We start from the raw sequence: 12,399 nt of genomic DNA, 5'->3' as shown, positions 1-12,399 counted from the left end.
TTTTACTGCACCTATATGCGCGTCAACCATTGACTTTGCATGTAAACTCGCTGCTTCTGTTGCACCTGCTGGGTCCGGTTCACACCGATGTCGAGCGGTTGAACAGCGAGCACAGGGTTAATTTGTTTCCCCATGTTTTTCACATCAGCTGTGAGACGGGCACGCATGGAGTTACATATTAACAGCGATGGTGAGGGGTGGAAAAAAAACACCTGGTCTCCTTACATTCAGCCTCTCTTTCATCATCTCCTCAATGAGGTGGTCTCAAAAGTCGCAGTTACAACACACATAGGGCGCACCGCACCATAGGGCGCACCGCACATTTTGAGGGGAAAAAAAGACGTTTAAGTGCGCCTTATAGTCGTGAAAATACGGTAGTCATGCAGGTCATGGACTCATGACACAGACTGTGAGAACAGGAGAATCTGACCTGACTTGGCGGAGGAGCAATGGTAACCTCAGGTTAATTCATCAGGGAGAAAGTAGTGGTGTCAGGCTGACCCATCGGGGAAGAAGTGTCAGTGTCTGACTGACTCGTAAAGGAGGAAATTGTGGCTTCAGGCTGACCCGTCAGGGAGGCTGTGCCGTTCTTCTCGCAGCGGCTGTGCTTGCACTCAGAGGATACAGACGGCAACATAGAATGAGCAGCAATGGAAACAGCTGGGACCGAGGTGAGACAAGATGAGCAGAAGGATAGGTTGGTTGTGGTCTGGCTGATGGAGATTTATTGAAGAGTTGTGCGGTGGCGACTTGACAGTTCCACTCCAATTCTTCAAATAGCCCAGCCAGCTGACCTGCACATTCCTTGTACACCTGCCCAGGTATGTTATCATATTTTCTTGGGTTGACTCTCCTCAGAGTTTTTCTCACTTCAGCTTTGTTAAGGTTGAGTGCCTCATCTCCCTGGTGTGGAATGACTTTTATTGCTGGAGCGCTGTTTAGTGCCTCAAACCTTTCAAAGAAGTTGTTTAGTTCATTTAGGAAGTCAGCATTAGCTGCATCTACCGGGGGGGTGATTGCCCGTATGCCTTGCCGCATCCACCTGGTATTGCTGGCATCATGGAAGACATCCTGGATGTTCTGACTGTGGTTCTGCTTTGCTGTTCTGATGGCACGGGTTAAGTTGGCAGGCGTTGTCCTCAGTGCCTCTCTATCACCAGACTTGAAAGCTATTTCCTGTGCTTTTAGAATTTCAGAACCCATCCAGTCATCCAGGGTCACTGGGTGTTTGGGTGGTGATGTTCTTTGTGATGCTTATGTCCTCAATGCTATGCAATCTATAGTTTTTTGTTGTGTTGTTCCTGCAGCTTTGGACATGTTCCAGTCAGAGCTTTCAAAACAGTCCTTGAGTTTCTCCATGGCCACCTCAGTCCACACTCTGACCTACTTCTCCATTGGTTTTCCACTAATTAGCTGGGGCCTGTATGCAGGAATTAGCATGACAGAAAGGCGATCTGATGACCCTAGGTGGGGACAGGAGCTGCTCTGAATGCATCTTTAATGTTAGAGTATGCTAAATCCAAAGTGTTTTAATCCCGAGTTACAAAGTCCACAGGGAGAACAGTCTTCAAGTTAGCCTGGTTAAAACCCCCAGCAATGATGAAAGAAGAAAAGATTTTTATGCTGATTTTTTTGGCAGCATTTTGGAGAATGCTTCTGGCCTTTCTACATTTATGCAACTGATTGACAACAGTTACATTGTTTGAGAACAGACATAACTCAGAATTATTAAGAAAATAATATCACTTGTCTGTGCCCGATCCTTTCCGGAAATGGGATCCTACGGGACATCTGGGAGCTTACTTTTTCCCCTTTAGAATTATTCAAAATATAGTGTTTCGAATTTTATTTTTTCCTTTCGTTTTAAATATACGTTATATGCCTAATCTAAAAAAAAAAGAAACGACTAAAATGCAGATACAAATGCAGTAATCATATTATGCCGGCAAGCTTGTCAGACAAGCAGTTTGACAAAGAGAATGTAAAATGCATCCAACTGGCTCAGAAAATTAATTTAATATTTTTTTGAATATGCAGTTATGCAGTCTTTGGTGAGTGAAGGATAGAAGTAAGTACCGTGATTACATTATTCATGGCGACTTGAAAGAACATGTTCTTGCAAATGCGCGAATGAACTAATTGAACGAAACATTCTTCTGGTACAGATCGGGTAGTGACACGACCAAGCAGAGCACAGCAAAAGGAAATACTTCAATTTGATTGGTCATCATGATTGGAGTACTGCAATTTCGGCAAAGCAGATGTACTCCTCCAATCCTAAACAGCGCCACCTGACAGATAAGAATCCGCCTCCTTATGCTACGTTCAGACGGCACGCGCTAGAGACAGCAGAAGCAGCTAGTTTACATGCAAAGCTATTGGTTGACGTGCATCAAGGTGCAGCAAAAGGTCCCACAGTGCTTTTTGAGTAGCAGGAGCAGTGCATCTGAGAAGCTGAAGCAGAGCCTCTCATGAGCTTCTTAGCAGCTAACTCGCGTGACGTGCTGCAAAAGCAGCAGATGCTGGAGTTGGACAAATTTAACTTTTGCTGCATGACACCCCACATCAGCCAATCAGAGAAGCTAATCTGAGAGCTGGTAAGGAGACAGACACAGTGCTGAGGCAGAGCGCTATGATCACTCCTCTGAAACGGTTTACTAACTCCTAAATTAACTTAAAATGTCAAAACCTGATGGAAAAATAAGTTCGCTATTATTATTCTGGTGCCTGCAGTTTGGATTAAATAAGTGAAAAACACCTTCCAGCCAATGTGAACAGTAGTGGAAAACAGTGAAGAGGCGACCGGGCCAGAGGCTACCATTAAAGGGGATTTTCAAGGACAGCACCACTGGCGTACTGGTGGCGAAAAAATATTTGAAGGCTGGATCGTAATCTTGATAAAGTGACTGCAAGGATTAAGTTTTTAAGTGGACTTTCTCACTAAAAAAGATATTAAAAACTACTTTTTACCCACTGATCACAGGATATAGCAAAGTTGCTGTGCCATTGAGCACAGCAGCAGCAGAAGCATCAGACGCATTTGAACATACTTTACTCAGAAGCGTCAAAGATACTCTTGATGCGCGTCGGACCTTAATGTGTACAAGCATCAAAATCGAAGCAGCAGAAGCTTATTTGTTGCTTCCAGCTCTTGCGGTCTGAACGTAGCATTATTGGTATACAGTATGAAACATGAAATAAAAAGAGTTTAAAATGAAAAACGGTGTTAAAAAACATAGGTTACTAAATGCATTAAGTAGCTTTGCAAAAAAAACGTGTCAGAATATAATACTCGACAATGAAATAAATAAATAATATATAATTGATAAATCGTTGAATGAATAGAAAATCTTGAAATATAATAAAATAAAAACAAAACATATTTTGCCATATATATTTTAATGGGGATATTTATTTATTTAATGGAATATTTATTGACACTTTTAGCACTATTTATTTATTTGATTAATTTTGAATGAAATATCTCTCCGTACTTATTAAGCCATAATGGTCTATTGTCTCAAAAAGTCAGAGAAAAACGGAACTATAATGATAAACGATGACAGATATTATTGATTTATAAATCATATTAAAGCTATTATTGTTAAGCAAATATATTAGAAGATGCACAGACAAAAATTTACAAAAAAGAGTAGTGGCAGCCTAGTGGTTAGGGCATAGGGCTTTAAATCCTGAGGTTGTGAGTTCAATCTCCCACAGACTGCCACTCTGGCTCCCTGAGCAAGACCCTTAACCCCATGCTATATATAAAATCAGCTAATATATATATTCTAGAAATGGTGTAGAACCCTCTAAAATTGTTCATCAGTTTTATTAATGTGAAGAACAGCAAACCCTATTTTTTATGATCACATCCTGAATATACTGCATATTACTTTATTGTTTTTAGATTTCCATTAATCTTTTAAATGTAGTTAATTTTAATTCTTCTGAGCAATATGAAAGGGAAATGGGAACAGCCCACAAAACCATTACAGGTACCCCTCAAATGTTTGCGAATATAGAATTTCCGTGAAAACTTCACACATAATCATTTCATTAATGTTGTTTTAGCTGAAGGGGAACAGACAACCCAGTTTTACTAAAATAGTCAGGACCAATTACATCATAAACAAATTATATCATAATGCAAAAACACCAACAAAAAACCCCAACTGCGTTCACATTTAATAAACCAACCTTTTAACAAGAGACAATGAACTGTTAAATCTTTTAGAAAATGGGAGAGAATAGATATGAAGTGAGTTGTGATATACAGTCCTCAGGTCTGTTGTGTGATCATTTCACAGCCTAAATGTCCAAAGGTCAGCTGTTAATAATGGCAGCCCTTGAGGAGTGGCCGTATGCAAATTTGTGTGTGCAAGGGGTAGACAACGAGTGTGAAGGCTTGCATGTCACACCTTTCTGCTCTAAATGCCATGTAGTCTGCCGTTAGTGTCACTGTTGTTCCGTCCCCACAAGGCTGGAACATCAGGGAGCGTTTGGAGATTCGATTAGACACCGGGCAGTTTCACGAGCAGCAGTCCATGCATCAAGAGGCCCATGCTGTGTTCAACATTCCTCTGCTCTGCTTTCCAGCGAAATGTAACTGGCCAAAACAAAACCAACTGTTACAAAATTTCATCCTATCATTGTTACACACTAACCTCACCTAAACGGGAATGTTTTAACCCAATAACTTCCAACAACTGTTGTGAAACATTTTGAAGAAGTAAAATCTGAGATTGTAGAAACTTTTTCCCTTTATGTGTCTTTGCGCAGATTTTAAACTTTAACACAAAAAAATTAAGAGGAATACAAATTATTGTAATATCAATGTCAGAGTAAATCTATATTTGATTTTAGTGCTTTTAAAATCACATCTGACATCGACACCAGTCAAGATGACAAAGCAGATGCATAAATATATATATATATATATATATATATATATATATATATATATATATATATATATATATATATATATATATATATATATATATATATATATATGTGTGTGTGTGTATAAAAATCAAATAACCTGGGCCCAATACAAACCCCTGTGGAACTCCATAATTTGAAACTATTATCTCAGAAGGTGAGTGATTTTTTTTTTTAAACAGCACAACTATTAGTACAGAATTCAAAGAAAATTTAAAAAGCAACAACTGTTCTGTAAATTACAAAGCAGATTAAATAAGAGACAACTAGACTTTGCCCCAGTTTTTCTAAAAACATTTTGACACCTGCCCAAGAGTCACTTTTCTCATAGAGCCATGAAACTGAGTCCAGTGTCCTCCAATTTAAGCTTATTTGCACAGGCATGGTGTGCCTGAAAATGTTATATTATCAGATGTCATATTGCTAAGCTATAATAGGGGCAACAATGGTGTTGGATGAAGGAGTTGGCCCTTCAATCGGGGGGTTGTTTAGCTTTCAGTGCCGTTGTGTCCTTAGGCAAGACAACTCACCTGTATTGCCCGCTGATGGTGGTCAGAGGGCCCAGTGGCACCAGTGTACGGCAGCCTCGCTTCTATCAGTGAGCCCCAGGGCAGCTGTGGCTATAATGTAGCTTGCCATCATCAGTGTGTGCGTGAATGACTAAATGTAGTGTAAAGTGCTTTAGTCAAGTCCTCTGACTTGAAAAAGCACTAAAGTACAGGCCATTTCCTATTTACCATAATATTTGAGAAATTTAACATAGTTCTAAAATTAGTCAAATCTCAAAGCTATACCACAGATCCCACCAATACATTATTTCTTACATTTTTTTTATTAAATGTATAAGTCTATATAAAGTCTGCTGTGATCAATATTTATAATGTTTCTCAAATAATTTAAAAATATCAACAAAAATAACCAAATCAATAAAAAAAATGCATGACCTTGATTCATACCGAGGCTTTAAATCTGGCTCAGAATGTCCATGAGGCAAAGTATGAACATGAAGAAATTCCGTTTTTAACTGGGCGACGTGAACTTTGAGCTAGTTCTTGTGAAGCGTGAACAGTGACCACATTAAAACACAAACAACTCCCTACTGAGTGGTGGCATTGTTGTGCTGTGACCAAGTGGATGCCGACACGCAACTAACCAGTTTAACACGGGACCTAGATGCTTTTTAATTGAGAAAAAAATATAAATACTTGAATCAGCTTTGTTACCAATGCTGGTTTCGTTCCGTTCCTTGGCACAACCTTTGTTATATTGAACAATGCTGAAGAGAGTGATAATATTCTCCTGCTTCAGTGGAAAATTTCCCTTTGTTGATTGCTTAATTGATGTACAATTTACTCTTTACTTTATTCTTTTAGATGTGCAAGGTGCAACTAATCAGTTTAACATGGGATTTAGATGCCTCTTTATTGAGAAAAATATAAATATGAGTAAAAATCAAAAAGGAAGAGGTGTTGGGCTCTAATTCTGTACATTAGTTCCCCTCCAACATATTGTTGCATCACCAGAAGCCTGTCTCTAAAGCCAGGCTGGGAATCACAATGCATAAACACCATAGCATTATAGTTTAATGAGGACAGCTGCTTTGCTTCAGCTATTTAGAAAGACGCCATGAGAACAGCTATGTTGCACTTACTGATAATATTCCTGGTGAAAATATAAGCACACAACAGAGTATGTCACACAGTAATCGCAAATTGCCACACTTACAGACACATAAAAGGAGAAGAAATGAAGCGGCTGAACATTTATTTATCTTTGTTGAAACTACAGATACCAAATAAATAGATATTTGACCCAATTTTAGAGCAACATGAGGTCGTCTCGCCCCAATGTTTTGTTTCCCGTTAAAGGGCAACAACTGCAGCATAAATACAGAACGAATGAGTAAATGCGAACTGTGCTGCAGCTCCGCTCCACCTGATGTATTTTTGGCTGTGGTTGTGTCCCAGTTGTGTAAAACTTTGTGGTGTTGGGAAGCAGGTGAAGGGTGTCTGGTGACAGAATGCCTGGTGTGTAGCCTATTTTCCGGGTTTTGACCTTCCTGGAGTACACAGCGGTGATGGGAACGAAGATGAATTGGAGTGCTGAAGCTGTCCACTCTGAGGAAGGAAAAAGGGCTACAGTATTGGATCGATGTTGTGTGTCTTATTTCCTCTTTAAACGTGCTGTTTTTACACAACTCTCAAGTTTAACTTTGTCACCTTTCTTATTGGTTTTTCTATACAGGTGATAATGGGGGTCAGCCTCAGGTTTGTACAAAAACAGATTTTCTGTGGCTCGACCTGCAAAACATTGAAAAACTCCAAACTGCTGCCAAACAAATAAAAGAAAGTAAATCAGAGTAAGCACTATGAGACCAAAACTCAAAAAGTAAATGATGAAACCTTGAATCATGTTTGTCCTAATGGCTATTGGGGTCAGCTTGAGTTTGAAAGGTGAGACAACCTGAGATGTATCTCATCTTTCTCCTTTGCTTCATGTCATTCCTCTTCATTTCCATTCCCTCCATCACTTCCATGCTCCTTTGCTTGAATTAGCTTTGTTACCAATGCTTGTTTCTTTCTGTTCCTTGGCACGACCTTTATTTTATAGAGAACAATGCTTAAGAGAGGGATATTTCCTGCTTCAGCTTTTAAGTGTTAATGTGAACATGGAAAAATGGTCTGCAGTAAGAGCTGAGCTGGAGTCGAGACATGTCCATTTAAAAATAAAGTAGCAAAAGTGCAGAAATCAGAGTCTATTTGAACATGCATAAATTTTACTTTAATTACTTTTGGTAAAGTAAAGTTAGTTGATTGAATATAACTCAAAAACAAAGGAGAGATTTAGAAAAAAAGACCTGGAAAAATTACATAATTTGGAGCTTTCAAGCGTCTCCAGATTTTCAGCACAGAGCACCTAAGAAAACTTCTAACTATGCAGATAGATCCGTGTGTAAAAGGTGGCAAGCGAGCAACAGCTCCTTCTGAGGACAGTTCCCAAAAGTAAACATCTAAAGATCCTGTGATTTAACTCAAAAATATCACTGTTATCAAGAGATTGTGGGAAAAAAGAGGCTGTATGTGGCTGTGTTTTCTACTTCCTCATGTAAGTGTGGTGTTGTCAGCTTGAAGGTTGTCCTGAATAAGCACTAGAAGGAGCAGCAAGCATGCATTTAATCAATCACACATCAAAGTTTTTTGAAAAGAAAAAAAAACTGTTCTTGGCCATATATGGAGAGGGCTGGTTCAGGGCCCCCCTCTCCAGGAAAATTGACCTGGTTGTCCCTCACTCCTGTTTTCGGTCATTATTATATACAACAGTAGATTATTTTTTTTTTTTTACAATAGAGAGTCTAAAATATCTAATTTCCCTTTGGTATTAATGCTTATTTTTCAATTGAACTACAATTTATAGATTCTGTGGTATTTTTTTAGATGTGCAAGGTGCAATTTTTTGCATCACTGGAAAGTAAAGTATAGTATAGTGGAGGATCTTTGCGAATTTTTGAAAAGGCCCTCCCTCTCCACTTAAAAAAATAAATAAATTCACACGAACAATCCTGTACCCGCTCCTGAGAGGGAACGCCTATTGGACGTGTGCGAGAGTGTGTACAAGCCCATTTCTCCTCCTGCACCCTCTGTTTAAAAGTTGCTGTTTGCATCACTTATACAAGCTTACTTTCCAAAAGAGTATTTGCAATTTTTCCTCAGTGTCAGACTCAGCAAAAACATATCACCAGAATGATTGACAATCAGGAGGACCACTTTTTTTGATGATCCACAAGGAAAAAGAAAATCAACCACTATACCGTTAAATAGCCCAATGCCATCCTTATTAGGGCTATAGCGTAAAGCTGCGACCCAGCTGTCCATAACAAAGCCACTATTCCAACTCTCACTCATTCCTCTGTATACACGACTCCCATTTTCTCCCTCGGTCCCTGAACGCCACTAGAGTCCTCTGAATGGCAGAATTTTCTTAGATAATTTTTTCATGCGGGTTCCCCCTGAATGTATTACTTTGATCATCTGTATCAATGTTTTTTTTTTTACAAAAAGTATTAGAAAATGTTAATATCATCTTACCAACACTTTAGAACGTAAATTGTTAAGGTAAAATTTTAAATTGGTCCATTGAACAAATCAGTTATGTTATCTACTGTTAGTGCAGATAAGAAATATATTTAGTATTACACTGCAAAAACTCAAGAAATAAAAATTAAATTAACTGTACTTGCCCTTAATTTGAGGTAAATAAAATCTGCTAAAGTAAATACATTTATTTTTACACTGAACATGAGATAACTTGAGGTTATTTGAGGTTATTTCTTCTTCTAAATAATAATCTTATTTAATCATCTAATTATCTCACCCACGTACCTAAATCATGGAAAAATAAACAAGTATCATGAGATAGATCCAATTAATTATATTTCATATTAGCCGTGTAAAATTTCAGTACAGGGGTTATAACAGGAGCCAGGACCAGTTCTACAGGGGCAATGGCCCCTGTTACCCCTGTCTAGAACTGCCCCTGCTTTTTTCAACTCAAAGTAGCTCCCTCCACCCTGGTATTCTGTTCAAGTCAACAACAAAACCTTTTTATCTTTTATTTGTCAACAAGTGAAAACTGAATTAATGATAATGTAAATGTATTTCAGCATTTTAACCCATAGACTTGGAGAGCAGTGGGCTGCCATTGTGTGGCGCTCGGGAAGCAGTCTGGGGTTAAGGGTTTTGCTCAGGAAGACTGTGGGGATCAAACTGGGTACTTGCAGTCCTCTTAGAACACAAATACATTGCTCTAACCCACTAAGCCAACACTCCCCCAATTAGAGACAAATCCGTTTCGTCAGTCTACACTGCAAAAAAGATCTTGAAATAAGCAAAAAAAAAAATCTTAAATTAAGTGTATTTACCCTTAATTTGGTATACAAGATGATCTGCCAATAAAATTTGTATTTTTACTCATAAAATAAGATAATTAGATAATATGCAATTGAAATAAGACAATGCAATTGTTTTTTTCTTATTTTAAATGTAAATTGTCTTGTTCCATTGGCAAAGTGTCTCACTTACCTCCTCAATTCAAGACAAAATGCACTTATTTCAAGAAAAAAAGTACTTAAGATTTACATTTTATGCAGTGTAATTATTGAAGTACACTATTACTTCTATTTTTAAACATCTTCAAAGTAAAAAAAAAATGGAAATACCATTTGCTCTATAATTAATAGACACTTGCATTAACATGACTATATTAACATGATATGTTTTTTGTGCTCTTCTAAACACATACATTGTCAGATATGTGGTGCAGAACTTTCCACTCCTTGGAAATATCTTAAATATTACAGCAGGTTTGAGTGGATCAACTATAAAACATATCAAGGAATAATAGATGTAGACAAGCTTTACTTGTCTCAGAACAAACATCCACTGTGCTTGTAGTAGATGTGTATGTAGTATATAATTAAGTAATCATGGGATACCTGCCCGATGTAAGAGAACATTTTGAAGGACATACTGTACGGTACCCACACACAAACACAAACACAAACACACACCCAGCCTGGACAGAGGATGCTAGATGAAGATGGAAATGAAATAATCAATATTTCCATTTAAATGTTTTCTTTGCTCTAGGTCGGATCAGACTAAAAAAAACCATACCAGCTTCAACAGCTCTAACAATGTTTACAGGGCTGCAGCAAGGATACATTTGGCCAAAAAATGGCAGTTGGCTTATAAATGTTATAAATGTCTTTACTTCTGCTACAAGTAAATTTCTTAATGGTGAAACAATAAGGATTTTTTTTCCTCTTATATTTTAAGCATTACAGAGATAAATAGTCTGAATGCAAGAAAATTAATGATCAACTAATAATCTTTGCAATCTGAGCAGTTCTTCTTGAGGTGCATTTTGCATAGTGGCATTTCGAGAATAAAACATGTGCTATGTAATGTATTTTGAAGCCCAAATCTGCAGTGCATCCTGATTCCCTGAAACAGCCTGACATTGAAACATCAACCCCTCTTTCAACCAAAAACTACTGTCAAAATCTGAGACAAAACTTCAACAAATCACAAATATTTTCATGAAAGTATCTATATTTCTTCCTCATAATGTTAAAGCATAAAACTAAAATGCGTCAATGTTTCCCAGATCTTTTCCACTTTGGGATCCAAACCCCCAAAGACACGGAGCATATGAAGATAGTGAGAAATCTCCATTGGTGATATAAATGTGTGCGTTCACGTGTCTGCTCTCTTTACATTCCATTTTCCACCGTCCACAGTGTCCAAATAAACCGTCAACCCTGAAATGGCTGATAAAGTGTGTATTCATGTGTGTGAGTCACAATATTTGCACTGTGTTATTGCAGCTCTGAGGCCACAGCATCTTCTATAAACATCCAGCTGTGAATTATTTAATAAATAAACACATTCAGGACCACACAAACACACATTTCAGATAACATGCTATTCCATCTAAAAGGTGGATTTATAACAATACACATTGAAGTGAAGTGATAACAGGAGATATCTCAATACAACCACAAAACGCATGCATATACACACGCACACTGAGACACACAAAATAAAAAAGTGGATTTCAGTGTTGAAAGGGGCTGGGAAAGCTGATGAACTGGATTAACTTTAGAAACACACCCTCCTACACTTGCACACCATTTCATTTTGTCTCTGGTTAAGTGGATTTGGCTCCTGGTCAAGTGTAAAGCAAGACAGAAGAAATCATTACAACAGATGAATGGATGACACCTATAGGTCAAATCAGGTACTGCATGAGTCAATAAGCTCATAAATCTTGGTGCGTCACCATAGGCAACCCCTCATCCTTCATGACAGTCACACCAGATCATAGAAGGGAGCATAACTGGAAAATCCTTCTTATGTCCTAAATGTAAGGATTTCATATCGGAACATGCTTTTTAGGCTGCAGCTCAATTTGAGATGCAAGCTAAACTGCTTGCATGGGAAATAATTTTTAAACTAACAAGAGTATGCCTTTCAAAGCACAACTACATCATATTACAGAACATTTAAATTAGTTATCACATTATATGTTTTTGCTATATTGTTTTTGTCATTGAATTTTTTGGGAACATAGTATATGTGATCTTCCATTGCTAATAATTGAGACATTTAGACATGTCTTTATTTATTTCGTTCGTTCATGTCATGATACAAAAACAAAATCTGTGATTTTTCCATGTCAGATTCACCACCGGTAAGTGAAAATGGGGATGAGCATGTAGGATGGCTTTACGTAAACATATCACCAGAATGATCAACATATTCTCATTATCAGTTCGCATGAAATCGTACGAAAAGTTATGTTTTCCTCGAAAAAACAGATCAGTGCGCATGCGCAGCCAGACAGACGAAAAAAGCAGATCCGCGGACGGACGGAAAACTGGGACGGACAGTGCAA

This window comes from Cyprinodon tularosa, unplaced genomic scaffold (assembly GCF_016077235.1).
Source record: "Cyprinodon tularosa strain WSP-4 unplaced genomic scaffold, ASM1607723v1 ctg419, whole genome shotgun sequence".
NCBI classification, from domain to species: Eukaryota; Metazoa; Chordata; class Actinopteri; order Cyprinodontiformes; family Cyprinodontidae; genus Cyprinodon; species Cyprinodon tularosa.
This window is presented reverse-complemented; position numbering follows the sequence as displayed.